We start from the raw sequence: 15,371 nt of genomic DNA, 5'->3' as shown, positions 1-15,371 counted from the left end.
AATGAAGAAAGCGAAGAAGAAGAAGATTTTCAGTTTCACGCTGTATTGAATTAAAAAATCCGTCGATTACTCTTTTGTTGAAGAAGACAGAGAGTGCCGTTGTAACTTGTTTTCTTGCTCGCCGAAAACACATTACTATTCACGATTCGTTTGAATCGTCATCGGACACAATGGGCCTTTGTCTAACACGATGAATTCATAAACGAATTCACAAGCACTTGTCATTACGAATTCTGCGTAAAAATTACAATCTTAAATAAGACGAATTGGACAAGTGAAATCGCCTTGTTAGCGTTAATACAATCTAGACTCACGTCCTAAAGTAATTGGCGGCACTCGCGTTGTTTATGGCCTCCGGTATATACACACTTAACAGAAGATGGGTCCTAAGAAAGTTAATAATAGAAGCCATTGTTAGCGACACGTCTCCGACCTTGAACGTCCGTGGATATATAGATGGGTAGACGAGCTCACAGACCACCTGCTGTTAAGTGGTTAGCGGAGCCCATAGACATCTATAACGTAAATGCCGCCACCCACCTTGAGATTGAGTTCTAAGGTCTCAGTTTAATTACAACGGCTGAAATAGGCAGGGTAGTGGTACCTACTCGTGCGGAATCACACGAGGTCCTACCAACAGTACAGTATATGTAATTAAATTCTCGAACCTGCGATCAGCTACGAGGGCCGCTCGCGGTACCGGTATTTCAACGCGTAAATTCTGGTCAGGCTTACCAGTTGCAATGGCAACGGCTAAACAGCTTTAGCGTGGGTGTCTGTTTAATATCTGCAGATAGCCTTATGCCCAACGATGCATTAACTAATGCGAGAGATACGCAATCAATATGTCAACAGTGGCTCGAGAGATATTTTTATAGATCCAAATGTTTTATTGACGGGAAACTTGATCGGTTTTTTGGGGTATTTATTTCAATGCGGTCTATCCAGTGGGTTTAGTTATAATTATCGATATTGTTGCAAATGATGTGACAATAAAAACCAGCAGCGTAACGACAAGTTCTTTTATTTGTGCAAGAATGCAGAAAAAGTAGTTAGAAATGGCTGGCATGGCTTGTTTTATTAACACTATCCCCCCTTCGTTGGCTTTGGCTGGCGGCGGTGGCGGTGGCTATGGCGGAAGGGGGCGTGTTAATATGGCTTGGCGGCTTGGCTGGCGGCAGGGCATGACAGCTGACGTCACGTCCGTTACATTCGGCCATCCTGCAACAATTGCTCCCGCAATGGGGAACACACAAAAACATTTAGTTCTCAAATAAATCAATAAGGTCTTCAGTTTCGAGCTGCTCATCGGAACTACTAGCGCTATCGGACACATGGGCTATACTTTTATAGGGCTTTAATGAATCTGTTGATACCAGGCCAGTGAAGTTTTTATAACTTCGTAAACCTTTTAGATATACTTCTAATTCGATAACAATTGTTACCTACTACTTTAGTTACTACATACGGACCTGAGTACAAATCGTCTAATTTGGTATTAATCCTAGCGGCGCTACTAACCAGTTGGCGCCTGTCTCTATGATACAAAATGCCTTTTCTTATAAACATGAGCTTTTTTTTTATATTAATGTTGTGTGTACTCGCTTGTTTTATCCTAGCTGCAGCTATCTTACGCCGTGCGTCAACAGTTTCTGGTTCGAGACCAGGAATCGAAACATCACATATTGACCTACCAGAGCGCGTAAAGATTAAATCACAAGGCTTGTAGCCGCTGTTACTTTTAATTGTGTTGTTTGTGCCTCAATTAATGGAGTTCACTAAATTATTTGAAGCTTCACTAGGATCAGTTGCCCGCAACACAAAATTGTATGTTTAGTTTGTTCAACCTGGCCAATTAGCGCGCGGACAAGCAATACCGTTTAACGTATGCCTAAACTGTTTATCTTCTGATATATTTTTTTAAAGTACCTACTCGTAAAAGCTTTCCCGTAGTCTGTCACCACGTGATTCGGGTATCTGGACAAACCCTATTAATATATTTTTCAATGCACGAATGGTCCCGATTAAATTTACAGTACGCGTTAGTTCAGCTATCACAAATTTAGACAACGCATCTTTCATTACGATCATGTACTGGTTGGTGCCCTTTAGATGTCCTACAGAAGGGCATCATGTTATATATTTGTACCATGCGCATAGTATCAGATGGTTTAGAGATCGGATATAGACAGTCTTCTTTTTTTTAACATAGTTATCCTTCTCATGTGTACAATAAAGACATGCTGCCACGTATTTCCTAATAAAGCGTGTCATTTTAAGAAACCAATATTGGCTTTTAATCAGAGCTAAACGATGATTTAGATCCACGTGACAAATGTCGTCATAGTGCATTTGTACAATTTTCCATTTAGCCGAAGGGACTGCGAGTCTATTTCCCTTAAAAAAATTTCGAACTAGTTCATTCATAATTATCTTTAACATCAGCGCGACTTCGTCCGCGTGGAATATAGTTCACAAAGAATGCTTTATTTTAGTACAAATTGATTAGCATAAAAAAACGTTATAGTGAGCCAACCTTAACATATGCTATCGCGGACATTTTTTTTTTAGATCTTTTAAAGGGGTACAATTCTGTCACATTATTTTAGCGAAACTTTAACAGTTTCTGCAGCGCACGCACCGGAAGCTCTCAAAAGGGAAAATAACCCGATTTTGAAACATTACTTACTGGTACTTCGCTTGTATTGGTCTTAGCTGACCCAGTGATGGTCTTAGCGGTGCTAGCGTTATATAGCCTATAACCTTTCTCAATAAATGGGTTATTTAACACTGAAAGAATTTTTCAAATCGGACCAGCAGTTCTTGAGATTAGCGCGTTCAAACAAACAAACTCTTCAGCTTTATAATGTTAGTATAGATTGCTTTATAATCGAACTAAGCTTTTCGTCCTGACATTGCACAGTACAGAATCAATCAGTAACTAAGACGATTCACGTTCATCATGTCAACAGGATGCCTATTAAGCGCGTCTACAAATTTTCCATACGTTCACCAGGTCTATACTCAACACTAATGTCATAATCTTCTTTCAAAACTCACCATCGCGCAATGCATGGTATAATGTCGCGTTTGGTAAGCGTAGCACAAACCACAGTACAATCAGTTTCTACTATATCATGTTTACCTACTTCATAAACACGGAACCTACGTAGCGATTGTATGACCGCCAGGTTATGAGCTCTTAACTATGATACACATTCTTCCTTCCTAGTAACCCGGCTAAAATAGTATAACAGGCCGCAGTGAGTTGTCAGTTTGTTTTTGTAATAGTATACCAGAAATTCCTAAGTTACACGCATCGGTTTGTATTTCTGTAGGAAGCATAGGATTATACAGAGCTAGCACAGGTTTGAAACGTAAGCTGTTTTTCAGTTGTTCGAAATTCGCGTTTTGTTCACGGCCCCACACCCATGATTTATCTTTTTTTTTTTTTTAAACCAATAAACTGTCGCACACTATAAGCATTATTTGGCACAGGACACTGCGAAACGGCCGTCAATTTTTGTTGCACCCGGCTGTATACCGTCTGAAGATATTTCATGACCTAATAAGTGACTTGTTCCTCCAAGAATGAGCATTTACTCATATTTAATTTTAAGTCTCCACCATAAAATTTCCCAAGTACTTTCTCAATAATTATTGAACCCGATTTTATACCAACTGAGGGTAGATGTAAATCGTTTAAAATTGCTAGTATCTCGATTTGACCTACATTTATTTTTACCCATTTCTTTTCTACCCACAGACTCAATTATTTTATTTATTAAACGCATTTAACTACCCCACCTAGTGGAATAAGGTGGAGATAAAGAAGAAACGCATGAATACAGATGGCGCATTTGCTAAACCAAAAGGAATTCTAGTGTACTAGAAATAATGACCTTGCGGTGTAATGAAAGCAGTTGTGTGTCTGGCACAATGCTCAATTGATGGTAGCCCTGGGCTAAATCTAAACTCGTGCAGTACTGTTCGGTGGATACTTTTATATTTTACCATAGCGTTTAACGCACGATAATCAACGCATAGCCTACTGTCGCCGTTCTTTTTCTTAATAAGACCACTGGTGAAGCATGACTAGATTCAGATTATTTTATAATGCCGATGTCTAAAAGTGGCGATACACGGGCTGATCACTAGTAAGCTTAATTTGCATTTGAACTAAATTGGCAATACCTAAATCATGTGTATTCGTAGCAAAGCAATGCTTATACTGTATTTTTTTTAATCTGAATGACTCCTAATATTTAATGGCTCCTTTTAATTTTTTTTATTTCTACCCACAAATCTCGAAATATTTGTAATGGCATGGCTATGGCAAGTAGAAATGCAACACACCTGGCTGTTTGGCTGTGGCTCCTCGCAGCTGTTGGCCCTCAGCAGGACCTCGCCCGGCGGCCACAGGATGGTCTCCGAGCCCATGTTGATGTCTTTGATGTAGCTGTCTTCGCCGTTCAGCAGCGTCGCAGGCAGGGAGAAGGAAGCTCGTAGCCGTGAATCTCGTGAAGCGCCGTGAAGCTCGTAGTGCCGCAGTGGAGTAACCACGTTGCTGCTCTTTTAGTTTCCCTCTACGTGAACCAGAATGATGGAAGGACAGGGCGGCAGGCGCTTTTGGTCCGACGACGTCGAAGTCCCTTTGATTTGATTGTTCCAGGTTCTTCATCCTGTAGCTCAAGTATCGCCTTGTGGACCTCTTTCTGAAGCAATTTTTCAACACTTTCCTCGCCAGTGAAATAGGAGCTTCATCTTCTTCAAACTTGTCAGAAGACCGAGACATCTGAGCGTGTATATGACGTTGTTTCATTTCTTTATGCCACTTCTGATTGTTGCAAATGATGTGACAATAAAAACCAGCAGCGTAACGACAAGTTCTTTTATTTGTGCAAGAATGCAGAAAAAGTAGTTAGAAATGGCTGGCATGGCTTGTTTTATTAACACTATCCCCCCTTCGTTGGCTTTGGCTGGCGGCGGTGGCGGTGGCTATGGCGGAAGGGGGCGTGTTAATATGGCTTGGCGGCTTGGCTGGCGGCAGGGCATGACAGCTGACGTCACGTCCGTTACAATATTTTGAAACTTTGTATATTCATTGGACATTGTATTTGTAAATTTGTTATCTTTCTGCGTCGCTTAACTAAATACCACGTAAGTGATTTTTTTAGTTTTTAGCGAAGAAGAAAAAAAACTGAATACTTATGTGCATTTTGTCAGATTTATGTGATGCTCCCAAAAATAGGCAAACGATATATTAAAATATATCAGCTATAATAATCAACGCATCAACATTTATCAAATACAATCCTTAGAAGGTACTCAGTATTTGGTACTTATGTTCAGAAAAAATATTTTACTGGCGCGAAATTATGTTATAGTAATCGGCAAACTTCTTGAGCAAATGACCTTGACTGCGCAGAACCGAATTTTAGATCACTTTGGTGGTGAGGGTGAGGCGCGACGGCAGGGGAAATCGTATCGAGCGCGTTATTGGTAGATCAGTCGAACCTTGCGTCCCGCACCGCGCCCTCATTCCGCTCGCTCCCAAAAGTACGCTTGCGCACAGTGGAAAGTCTATCGTTATTAATCGTTAAGTTATTTGTTATAATTGCTTGTGGACTTTGTTGCCATTGCTATTTGTTGAGTGTTTGTTGATTTTTTATAAAACATACACTATGCCGTGACAAACTGGTGTAGTACTTAAAAGAAAGGGTAGAAAATTTGTGTACGACGTATATTGCTTCTTTATAAAACAGGGGAAGAATGATATGGAAAAATTAAAACAGACTTCGGAAGCAACAAAAACATCAGTGAGTACTGTTAGGTGCATTATTAACGAAGCTAAAGGCTCTGGCTTGCTCGCCGTGTTTCGGACTCCGGGTAAGAAAAGATCAGGGAAGAAGAAAGTTACCGGAACGGATAGTTTCGTCCAATCTGTAATAAAAAGATGTAATCATAATAACTACATAACAAGCAGCGAAACTCCGTACCGTAGAAAGGCTTCGAAAAATTTAAAGAAGCTTACGACGAATTATGAAAGAGCTAGGCTTCAGATGGAAAAAAAGAACAGAAAATAATCGGAAGCTGGTAAATGAAAAAAGTAACATTCGATTACTACGAATCGAATATCTTCAAAAAATAATTAATTATAGACAAAAAAGAAGACCGAATCGACCGAGTTGTAAACTACGCCGATGAGCCCTATGTCGACTCATCACGATGATAGCGACTCGGGTGATGAAAACAGTGATGATGATGATGGTCAAGATTATGATAACGAAAACAAAATTACAAATACCAGCTTCGTTTCAACTGAACCAAGACCTGGCAACAGCTCTAGTTTTGACTTAATAGAAGGAATATCTATTTTACCCCAAGATTAAATTATTACAATTATTAACCTATATGTTTTGTCGATGTTCTAATAAATATATAAATAAATACATATGTTGATTTTAATAATTTAATAGCATTATGACGCAGAGTAAGTAATGTTTTTGCACGTGAGTGTACCATGCGCAAACTTACCCCCACTACGTCAACAAATGCTCAAGAAGTTTGCCGGTTATTATACCTACGTAACCGACGATTTTCTTGAAAGTTCCACACATCAAGCCGTCAACGTCCTGTAAGTGGCGCTCTAGGCGTTTCAACAAACTAGCGTGTTTCAGCTATTAGTCATAGCGCCGCTAGTTTCAAACTAGTATTTACAATAAATAAAACTTTGGTCTTTAAACTTTAAAAGCTATCAATTTTGTAAAAAGATTTATAGATAATAAATTGAGAGCAAATACATAAAATTCGAAAGCTCTAATAAAAAGTTTATCTAACGATGAAGTTGCGCACTTTTGTTTCGTAGCCAAAGTACTTAATATAGGTATTATATATTTTTATTTGAATTAATTTCGAATTGGATACATGTCAGCTTTTCCGGAGTAAAAATGGGAAACATTTCGTAAGAAGATGAAAAGATAAAGCCATGAGAGGGTCTTAGATGGGACAGAAGAGAACGGTTCTTTTTATTTTATTTTTAAATGCGTGGACGAGCTCACAGCTCACCTGGTGTTAAGTGGTCACTGGAGCCCATAGACATCTTCAACGTAAACGCGCCACCCACCTTGAGATATAAGTTCTAAGGTCTCAAGTATAGTTAGTTAGTAGTTGCCCTGAGCTAGACGTATCTGGACAAATGATTATATCAGAGCTTTGAGGAATGATTTCGCAGGGTCCAACAGAGAATGAATAAGATATACTTATTTCAAAGATATATAATAGTCAGCATCTGATGATTTACCATTAAGAAGCAGCAGAAATATGAAATAAAGGAAAACATATTTAGGGCTATTTGGTTTAAACGACTTTCGCGAATCATATTTTTTTTGCCCTTGTAGGCAGACGAGCGAGCATACGACCCACCTGATGGTGAGTGGTTACCGTCGCCTATGTACTTCAGCAATGCTAGAAGCAGAGCCAAGCCTACCGCTTAATACTCTCCACAAGCTTCGTTTGAAGAAGGACATGTCATAGCGCTGTTAATCATATTAATGCGAAATTTATCCTAGTAATTAAAGATGCGTTTTATTTAGTATTAGTACCGTAAAATGGGGTAAATAGGGACAAAATCGAACTTCAGATTGAATTTTAACATAGTTCCAATTAAATAGTCACTGCGCAACCAAAGAAATAAGTTGAGTCTTGAACGTACCTAGGTGATAAAAACCGTTACATTATTTTAATTATTCAATTTAAAGAAATAATCGGAAAAATAATGGACATCCCAATTTACCCCGCATTCGGGGTAAATTGACACACACGGGTAAGGGTTAAATTGGGATATTTGTAAGGGTTGTCAGTTCGCGGTACTGCGATATATAGGTAGGTAGGTAGGTGCCATGCAATTATTTATATGGACCGAAATGATGAATACAATCCATAATTTAAGCACAATACAATTTAAGTAAATTAAGCTGGTTTCTATTCCGAAGCGATGTGACGTGAATGATAATCAACAATACAATGATCAAAAAAAGTATGTGCATGTTATATTTTAGAAAATTATTATTTAATTTCTTAAAAATCACAACTCTGAAACAAAATCATAAAATAGAATAAAAAATAGAAAACAAAAGGACTGGAAATGCGATAATACAATTTTATTTAATCAACATTTTCAAAATAATCTTTGAGCAAGAGTAAGATATCAGGTGAATAAGATAAAAAAGCAGATTTATCTGATTACTGCCTATAATAACAAAAATAAAAGAAATTCTTTCTAAGCTGAATAACTAAACTCAATTAATTCACTCACTCATAATTGGATATCTCGGATTTTTAATTAATGTTACATTTAAAACCTGAGGCCTGTTTTTATTTGTAGGTATGTGCGTTGTGAATGTTAAAAAAATCATGATTCGACGCGTGAATAGATTCTGAAATAACAAAAGTTTTGATTCGTTTGAGTTCTTTTTAATTTTTAATTTTATTTTATTGCTATAAAGGACATACGACCGGGCAGATATTACAAGGTAAATGTCGCGAAAAAATGTAATTATATACAGTCAAAATCTGTTATAACGACATCGAAGGGACTGCTCATATTCAGTCGTAAAAACCGATAGTCGTAACAACCGGTGATGCTTAATGTGTATCGTGCAAGTACAAACAAATCGATAGGGAATTATTGGAAAAATATATTTACATAATACGCGATTTTTCTTCAATATTAATTTGTTTTCTTTTTCTTTGCAACATTTTGAAAGTTTCACGAATAACTCCACAAAGTTTTGGTGCGTCTTTTGTATAGATAAGTAACAAACTAACTGAAGAGATATGAAGAAGCGGGCTTTGACTACCGCATGCACGCGTTTTGTTTCTAAGAATTAGAAAAGACCCTACACTAAACTAAATCCTATTGTTTTCTTTACTGATTTTAAAAGCCATTGAAGACAAATGTGGATACCTATTCAAATTGTTTACAATACAGCTTAGCCGGTCGTTCTAACAGATCTAATTCTCCGAAATATTAGTTAAATGTGGTCGTTTTATGAGGTATGTCGTTATTACCAATGTCGTAGAGAGCAATATTTTTAATAAGGCGGTCATATGGCATTCAGCCGGGACCTTTGTTCTAGGTTGTTATAACCGGCATGTTGTATTAAACGATGTCGCAGTAAACGGTTTTGACTGTATATACTTTTCTTTTACCTATAGTACTTACATAAACTAACTGATAAACACATTAACCTTCTTTACATCACGCAATTGAGTGATAGTATAGGCTAAAAAATTTATTATAAGATATCAGTGACAACCCTAACAATCCATCCCTATTTTGTCTTTTGGCGTTCCTATTTTGTGTTTTCTCGTCCCTAATTTTTCCAGTCTCGTTCCAAATTACCCTACATACGTCCCAATTTTCCCCAAAAGAAAGGAAAAATTATACTATTTTTATTTTGTCGAAATATTGTATTTAAAATAAGAATATTGCAACTTACCGTTTGTTGTGGTATTTCCAGGTGTATTAAAAACTTATATAAACTGTGATCTTATTGAAAAAACAACGATAATATTACTTTTTTTAAAAGTTCTGTAAGCTGTTTTAAAACGCACCTTTCAACCACTATTTTCAATTTAATTTGACGAATTTTTGGGACCAACTTAACTCATATTTAGTACTTCCATAGTTAACTTGGTTTTTCTTCTATACATTGATAAATATTAACATAAATAAAATTAGGTAGATTCCGTGATACAGGTACTTTGAGAATCTTCCGCAGGTTTGTCCCAATTTACCCCAGGATCCCAATTTACCCCATGTCATGGTATCAACAATTCAATGTTTTTAATTGAGCTTCAATTAAGTTTACCCCATACAAATAGCTGAAGAAATTATTTTGTTATAATATTTTTTCTAAATATGTACTTTAAATAGCTCTTCTGTAATGTTGCAAAAATGTCCCTTAAACTAAAAATAGTGTTTCACGCATATTCCACACATATTTCTTATTCCTCAAAACTTTAAAAAATTTCTCAAAAAAATTTCTTTAAAAATTCATTCAATAAAATTATTCTTTGGTTACGATGGAGATACAGCAATTTTATTGTTAGCGAACAGACGTACATCAGACGACACCCACACAAATGTGATTCATATGTTACGCTTCGTTCGTCAACTATCAATTACATTCACAGTTCTCTTTGATACAAAGTATGTATATTGATAGCGGTGAGTTTTCATATTTTGAAATCGTCGTGGCCTAAAGGATAAGACGTCCGGTGCATTCGTGTTGAAGCGATGCATCGGTGTTCGAATCCCGCAGGCGGGTACCAATTTTTCTAATGAAATACGTACTCAACAAATGTTCACGATTGACTTCCACGGTGAAGGAATAACATCGTGTAATAAAAATGAAACCCGCAAAATTATAATTTGCGTAATTACTGGTGGTAGGACCTCTTGTGAGTCCGCACGGGTGGGTACCACCGCCCCGCCTATTTCTGCCGTGAAGCAGTAATGCGTTTCGGTTTGAAGGGTGGGGCAGCCGTTGTAACTACACTGAGACCTTAGAACTTATATCTCAAGGTGTGTGGCGCATTTACGTTGAGGAGGTCTATGGGTTTAACCACTTAACACCAGGTGGGCTGCGAGCTCGTCCACACATCTAGGCAATAAAAAAAAAAAAATTTTAAAAAGAAAGTTATATTGTTGTTGTATGACATCTATATATATATAAAAAAGAAATGCTGTTCGTTAGTCTCGCTAAAACTCGAGAACGGCTGGACCGATTTGGATAGTTTTGGTCTTGAATTATTTGTGGAAGTCCAAAGAAGGATTAAAAGGTAGATAAATATGAAACTGCTCGGAATTAAATAAAAATAGCAATTTTGTTTTTCCTTTGATGTGGCCCCCGTCGGATGGATTCCTTTTGTTTGTTTTAAGTTTATTTTATACAAAAGCTTAGGTTTTTTATTTATCGATTGAGGCACTACTACGAAGTCTGCCGGGTCAGCTATAATCTAATATAAATGCAGATGAATAATTAAGTATATGTCGAGTGGTTACCAGAGCACGAATACCAAACTTTTTTGATAGCATTTAAAAATTCGCACGCAAATTCCGACTTGTCGCTTGACTAACAATTTTAACCAAATTAATTTTGTGCTTTGAACAACTCATAGACTATTCTGTATGTCTAGAAAAGGATAAAGTACTATTTCCGTCTGTTTCAAATAAAATATTTAAAGTATTCATATCGAAGAACAAAGAAATTTCTATTTTCCAATTTCATTTTTGGAGTTTAGCATTAAATAAGAATTTTGCTTATGCCACGTCAATTCGGTGCTATGTAATAGGGAGAACTGAAACAAACAGTAGCTGACCTCAGTGTTCTTAGAGCGCGTTTTTTAACGTTCTCGATATCGAAAAAGTTAACTCAAACTCGCACTGCCTACTATTGAATAAAATGATAACAATTAGATTAAAAAAATTGGTCACCAACCGCTGAGATCAAATATGGGATCCTTTGGAAATTTTTAAGTGAATTAAATAGCGCGATTCTCTGAAGGTAAGCATGATCTATTTTAACTTGCAAGCCAGAGATAACAATATCTTCCGAGATATTAAAATCAAGGTTTTGTTTATCTAACTACAGAGACATAAGTGACAATTGCATGAAAAATAACTCTTTATTCTAGTATCGCTGTGACAGAAAAAAAATGAAACTTAACTTCGGACAATGTAAATAAAATATGCTATATTTTTATATCAAACCCGAAGAGAGATAGAAACAGGCGGAGAAAATATTTATTCACTAAAAACACAACCTAGCGTTTAAAAAAAAGATTTCTTCCGACTAGCTCTCTAATGGAGGCTAATAAAGCATTGGAAGATCCAATTTTAGTATTACTTTGAGAATGTCGACAGCAAATCGATCGAAAAATCTTCTCATCAAAATTGGAAATTTGACCTAAATTAATCTTATTGTATTACAAATCCAATTACTTTCGCTTCGTATAATAACGTTCCTATGATCGGTTTTTTTTTCTGTACTACAGACTACAGAAAAACAACGCATTGTTAATTTTACAGAGGAAACTAATCAATTAGATTAAAATTAATAATTCTAATCAAATAAATTACAGCGTATTAGGGACATAAAAAGGTAAGTTTTCACCAAATTTCGTAAAAAAAAGTTTTTTTTTTGAAAAAGATAAAAATAAAAAACCAAAAGCTTGGTTTTTTGAATTTTTCACATAAATTTTGAGGTTATGTGAAAAAAGTCTAAATACAAAAGTTTTAGATCTTTTTCTTACCTACAACTTTGCTATTTGACTTTTTCATAGGACTTTTAGTTTTGCCGGAAATCGAGAAAAACCGTTTTTAACCCTTAACCCCCCCCCCATCCCCTTCCCGACCTCCGATCGCCCGTAAATTATTTTTCCTTCCATTTTTATAATATTTTCCTCCTTTTCTAAAGGGTTTCATCCTACTATATTTTTTTTTCCACTTTTTATTGTTTTTAGAGGCTTCTACCCTGGTCTATTCGTGTTGAGCGATGCACCGGTGTTCGAATCCCAGGCGGGTACCGATTTTTGTAATGAAATACGTACTCAACAAATATTCAAGATTGACTTCCACGGTGAAGGAATAACATTGTGTAATAAAAATCAAACCCGCAAAATTATAATTCTCTAAATATATCTCAAGGTAGGTGGCGCATTTACATTTGTAGATGTCTATGGGCTCCAGTAACCACTTAACACCAGGTGGGTTGTGAGCTCATCCACCCATTTAAGCAATAAAAAATAAAAATAAATTCGATCTAAGCTATATATTTTACATAAGAAGGTAGATTGTAGACGTAGCATCTGTTTGTGATTATTGCGCATAGCTCAATATAAAGCCGTCTATTCCAGTCTTGTATCTCCGACTCGTATATTACACAACAACAAAGGGAATAAATCTCTTACACGGAGCGGCTGACATTGCCAATAAACTGAATTATCGTTTCGATAAAATCGTTCGAAATATTTTTGTGCTACGGAAAACCCGCAATGGTTGGTGCCAGTAATGTGCTTTAAAAACAAAATCCAGACTTAGGATTATGTCCATGAGCGAGCGGGTTTGAAGCTTTGATGTTTATTAGCTCCAATTCGACTGGATAGATTAGAGCGGATAAGGAGTTCTCCAAATTGAGTATCATATCCAGGCCGCGGAGCTTAAGAACTTTAAAGGCAACCGTAGCAAGCTTCATTAACATCATCATTATCCTGCCCTTCTCCCAGTCACCTGGGGTCGGCGCAACATGTTTTCTCCTTCCATACTCTTCTATCATATACCATTTCTTCGCTCACTCCCCTCTTACCCATATCGTCTTTCACGCAAGCTTCATTAACAATGTCAATAAAATTATTATGTGAAATTCACGATCTTGACCTACAACAAAAATAATCTCCAGTTACTTAACAATATCACGGCTGTATTTTAGGGTAAAGACCGTGTATACGAAAAGTATACTATAATTAGTTAGGCGCAAGTGTTTATGTCCGATGATTCATTCATTCGAGTGAAGTAGTGAGAGTGAATTCAGTATAGTAAAGCGTGGATGTGGCTTAGAATTACTAGCCCGGTTGAGTTGCTCGCTGCAAAAGTGACCTAACCCACAATTTTTCATATTCGTGCATATATATAGCTACATAGTATAAAAAACAAAGTCGCTTCATCTGTCCCTATATCTGTCTGTCCCTATGTATGCTTAAATCTTTAAAACTACGCAACGGATTTTGATGCGGTTTTTTTTAATAGATAGAGTGGTTGAAGAGGAAGGTTTATATGTACAATAACATCCATTAAATAGTGGAGAAATCAATAATAAATTACAGTTTCCGAAGCCAAGCGAGAGCGGGACGCTAGTTGGAACATAATTGAGACTACGACGAAAATAGTCAAAACTGTCTTTACTGGTGGTAGGACCTCTTGTGAGTCCGCGCGGGTAGGTACCACCACCCTGCCTATTTCTGCCGTAAAACACTAATGCGTTTCGGTTTGAAGGGTGGGGCAGCCGTCGTTACTATACTTGAGACCTTAGAACTTGTATCTCAAGGTGGGTGGCGCATTTACGTTGTGGATGTCTATGGGCTTCAGTAACCACTTAACACCAGGTGGGCTGTGAGCTCGTCCACCCATCTAAGCAATAAAAAAAATAAAAAAAACTGTTCCATTGAGTTTAGTTACTACATACTGGTTTGTTGGTGATAAACGTTCATAAGCCGCATGTACATCATCACGACAGTCAACTGAGCCGCCACCACCCACGGAATCCTGATCATTAACGTCTTTCAACATCGTTACGAACTTAGAATTAAGGACTTGCTTTTAAAATGCTATTTTAAACTTTATTATTTAGGGGCATAAGGGGAACAGTAATTGTGATTTAAATGTGCCTTAAACTAGTATCCGGTAGGTTTTTTTTTTCGTTCAAGCTATCAAGCTGTTTCATATGTCCGTCATACCAACTGCCCGAACTTGTAAGAACACTACACATCTTACAGGTTTAAAAAAGAAGCTAAGTAAAACATTTGTTTAAATGGAATCAGCTACTCAAGCAGTTGGATTTTCGACTCAAACTTCGACTTATTATTTGAACTCCGTATAATTCGCAAAGCAATGTAGTGTAAGATGACTTTTACGAAAATGTCACTTTAAATAATACTCAAGTATCATGATTTATTTTCACGGAGAGCTAAGAGATTCAAGGACCGCAACCTAGAATTTTCTCCGGTTTTATAGTAAACACATAAAAGTACATACATGTACAGTATTCAGATTCACTAAAGTTTAAATTTTAAAGTTAACATCATAAAGTTTTTTTTTTAGTCACCGGTCTGCTAGTGCTAGCCATACGAGAAAAGAGTTTAGAAAGAAATGTATTTTCCGAGATAAAAGTTTGAGAAACACTGGCATATGCACCCTAAGCGAGCATCCGGGTTGTTAAAGACGAGTCTACATTCAATAGAGTGCTTTTTCTTGTTAGATGCTTTCATGTTAATGCTACATTTCGCAATGTGAATGTGTGAATTTTCTTTAAACAGATTGGAAAAAGTCGCTGTAGGTACATAATTTAACTTTGCCAATTTTAAGGGAAACGTAGTTAGTACGTATCGGAACTAATTTTAATTATTAAATTCAGACATTTTTATTTTTGTCTACTTGTATTAGAAAGAAAAATTTAATTCTCGTGGGCGTTTATTTAAACATACGCGCTCAAATTTGTTTTTGGTCGAGTAACTTGAGAGTAAGATTTTTATTTTTTTAATTCGTTCCGTTTTTATAATTATATTAAAATTATTTAACGACTATAATA

At 36.6% G+C, this 15,371-nt stretch overlaps 1 protein-coding gene and 2 long non-coding RNA genes across 8 annotated transcripts in view; all 3 read right to left on the bottom strand.

The window, feature by feature from the left end:
• Window positions 1-15,371, bottom strand: part of LOC114240012 (uncharacterized) — an 80,492-nt gene that overhangs the window by 43,203 nt on the left and 21,918 nt on the right. The window lies entirely within an intron of this gene.
• Window positions 1,011-8,078, bottom strand: LOC149502773 (uncharacterized). The gene is made up of 2 exons (XR_016323198.1): window positions 4,357-8,078; window positions 1,011-1,221 (listed from the first exon to the last, which is right to left on the bottom strand). It is a non-coding gene; the product is annotated as an uncharacterized LOC149502773 (long non-coding RNA).
• LOC149502772 (uncharacterized) lies at window positions 8,560-15,365 on the bottom strand. The gene is made up of 2 exons (XR_016323199.1): window positions 14,222-15,365; window positions 8,560-13,959 (listed from the first exon to the last, which is right to left on the bottom strand). It is a non-coding gene; the product is annotated as an uncharacterized LOC149502772 (long non-coding RNA).

Source organism: Bombyx mandarina, chromosome 06 (genome assembly GCF_030267445.1).
Source record: "Bombyx mandarina strain Sakado chromosome 06, ASM3026744v2".
Taxonomy (NCBI): domain Eukaryota; kingdom Metazoa; phylum Arthropoda; class Insecta; order Lepidoptera; family Bombycidae; genus Bombyx; species Bombyx mandarina.
The sequence above is the reverse complement of the archived record's forward strand: the minus strand, read 5'-3'. Positions and strand labels throughout refer to the sequence as shown.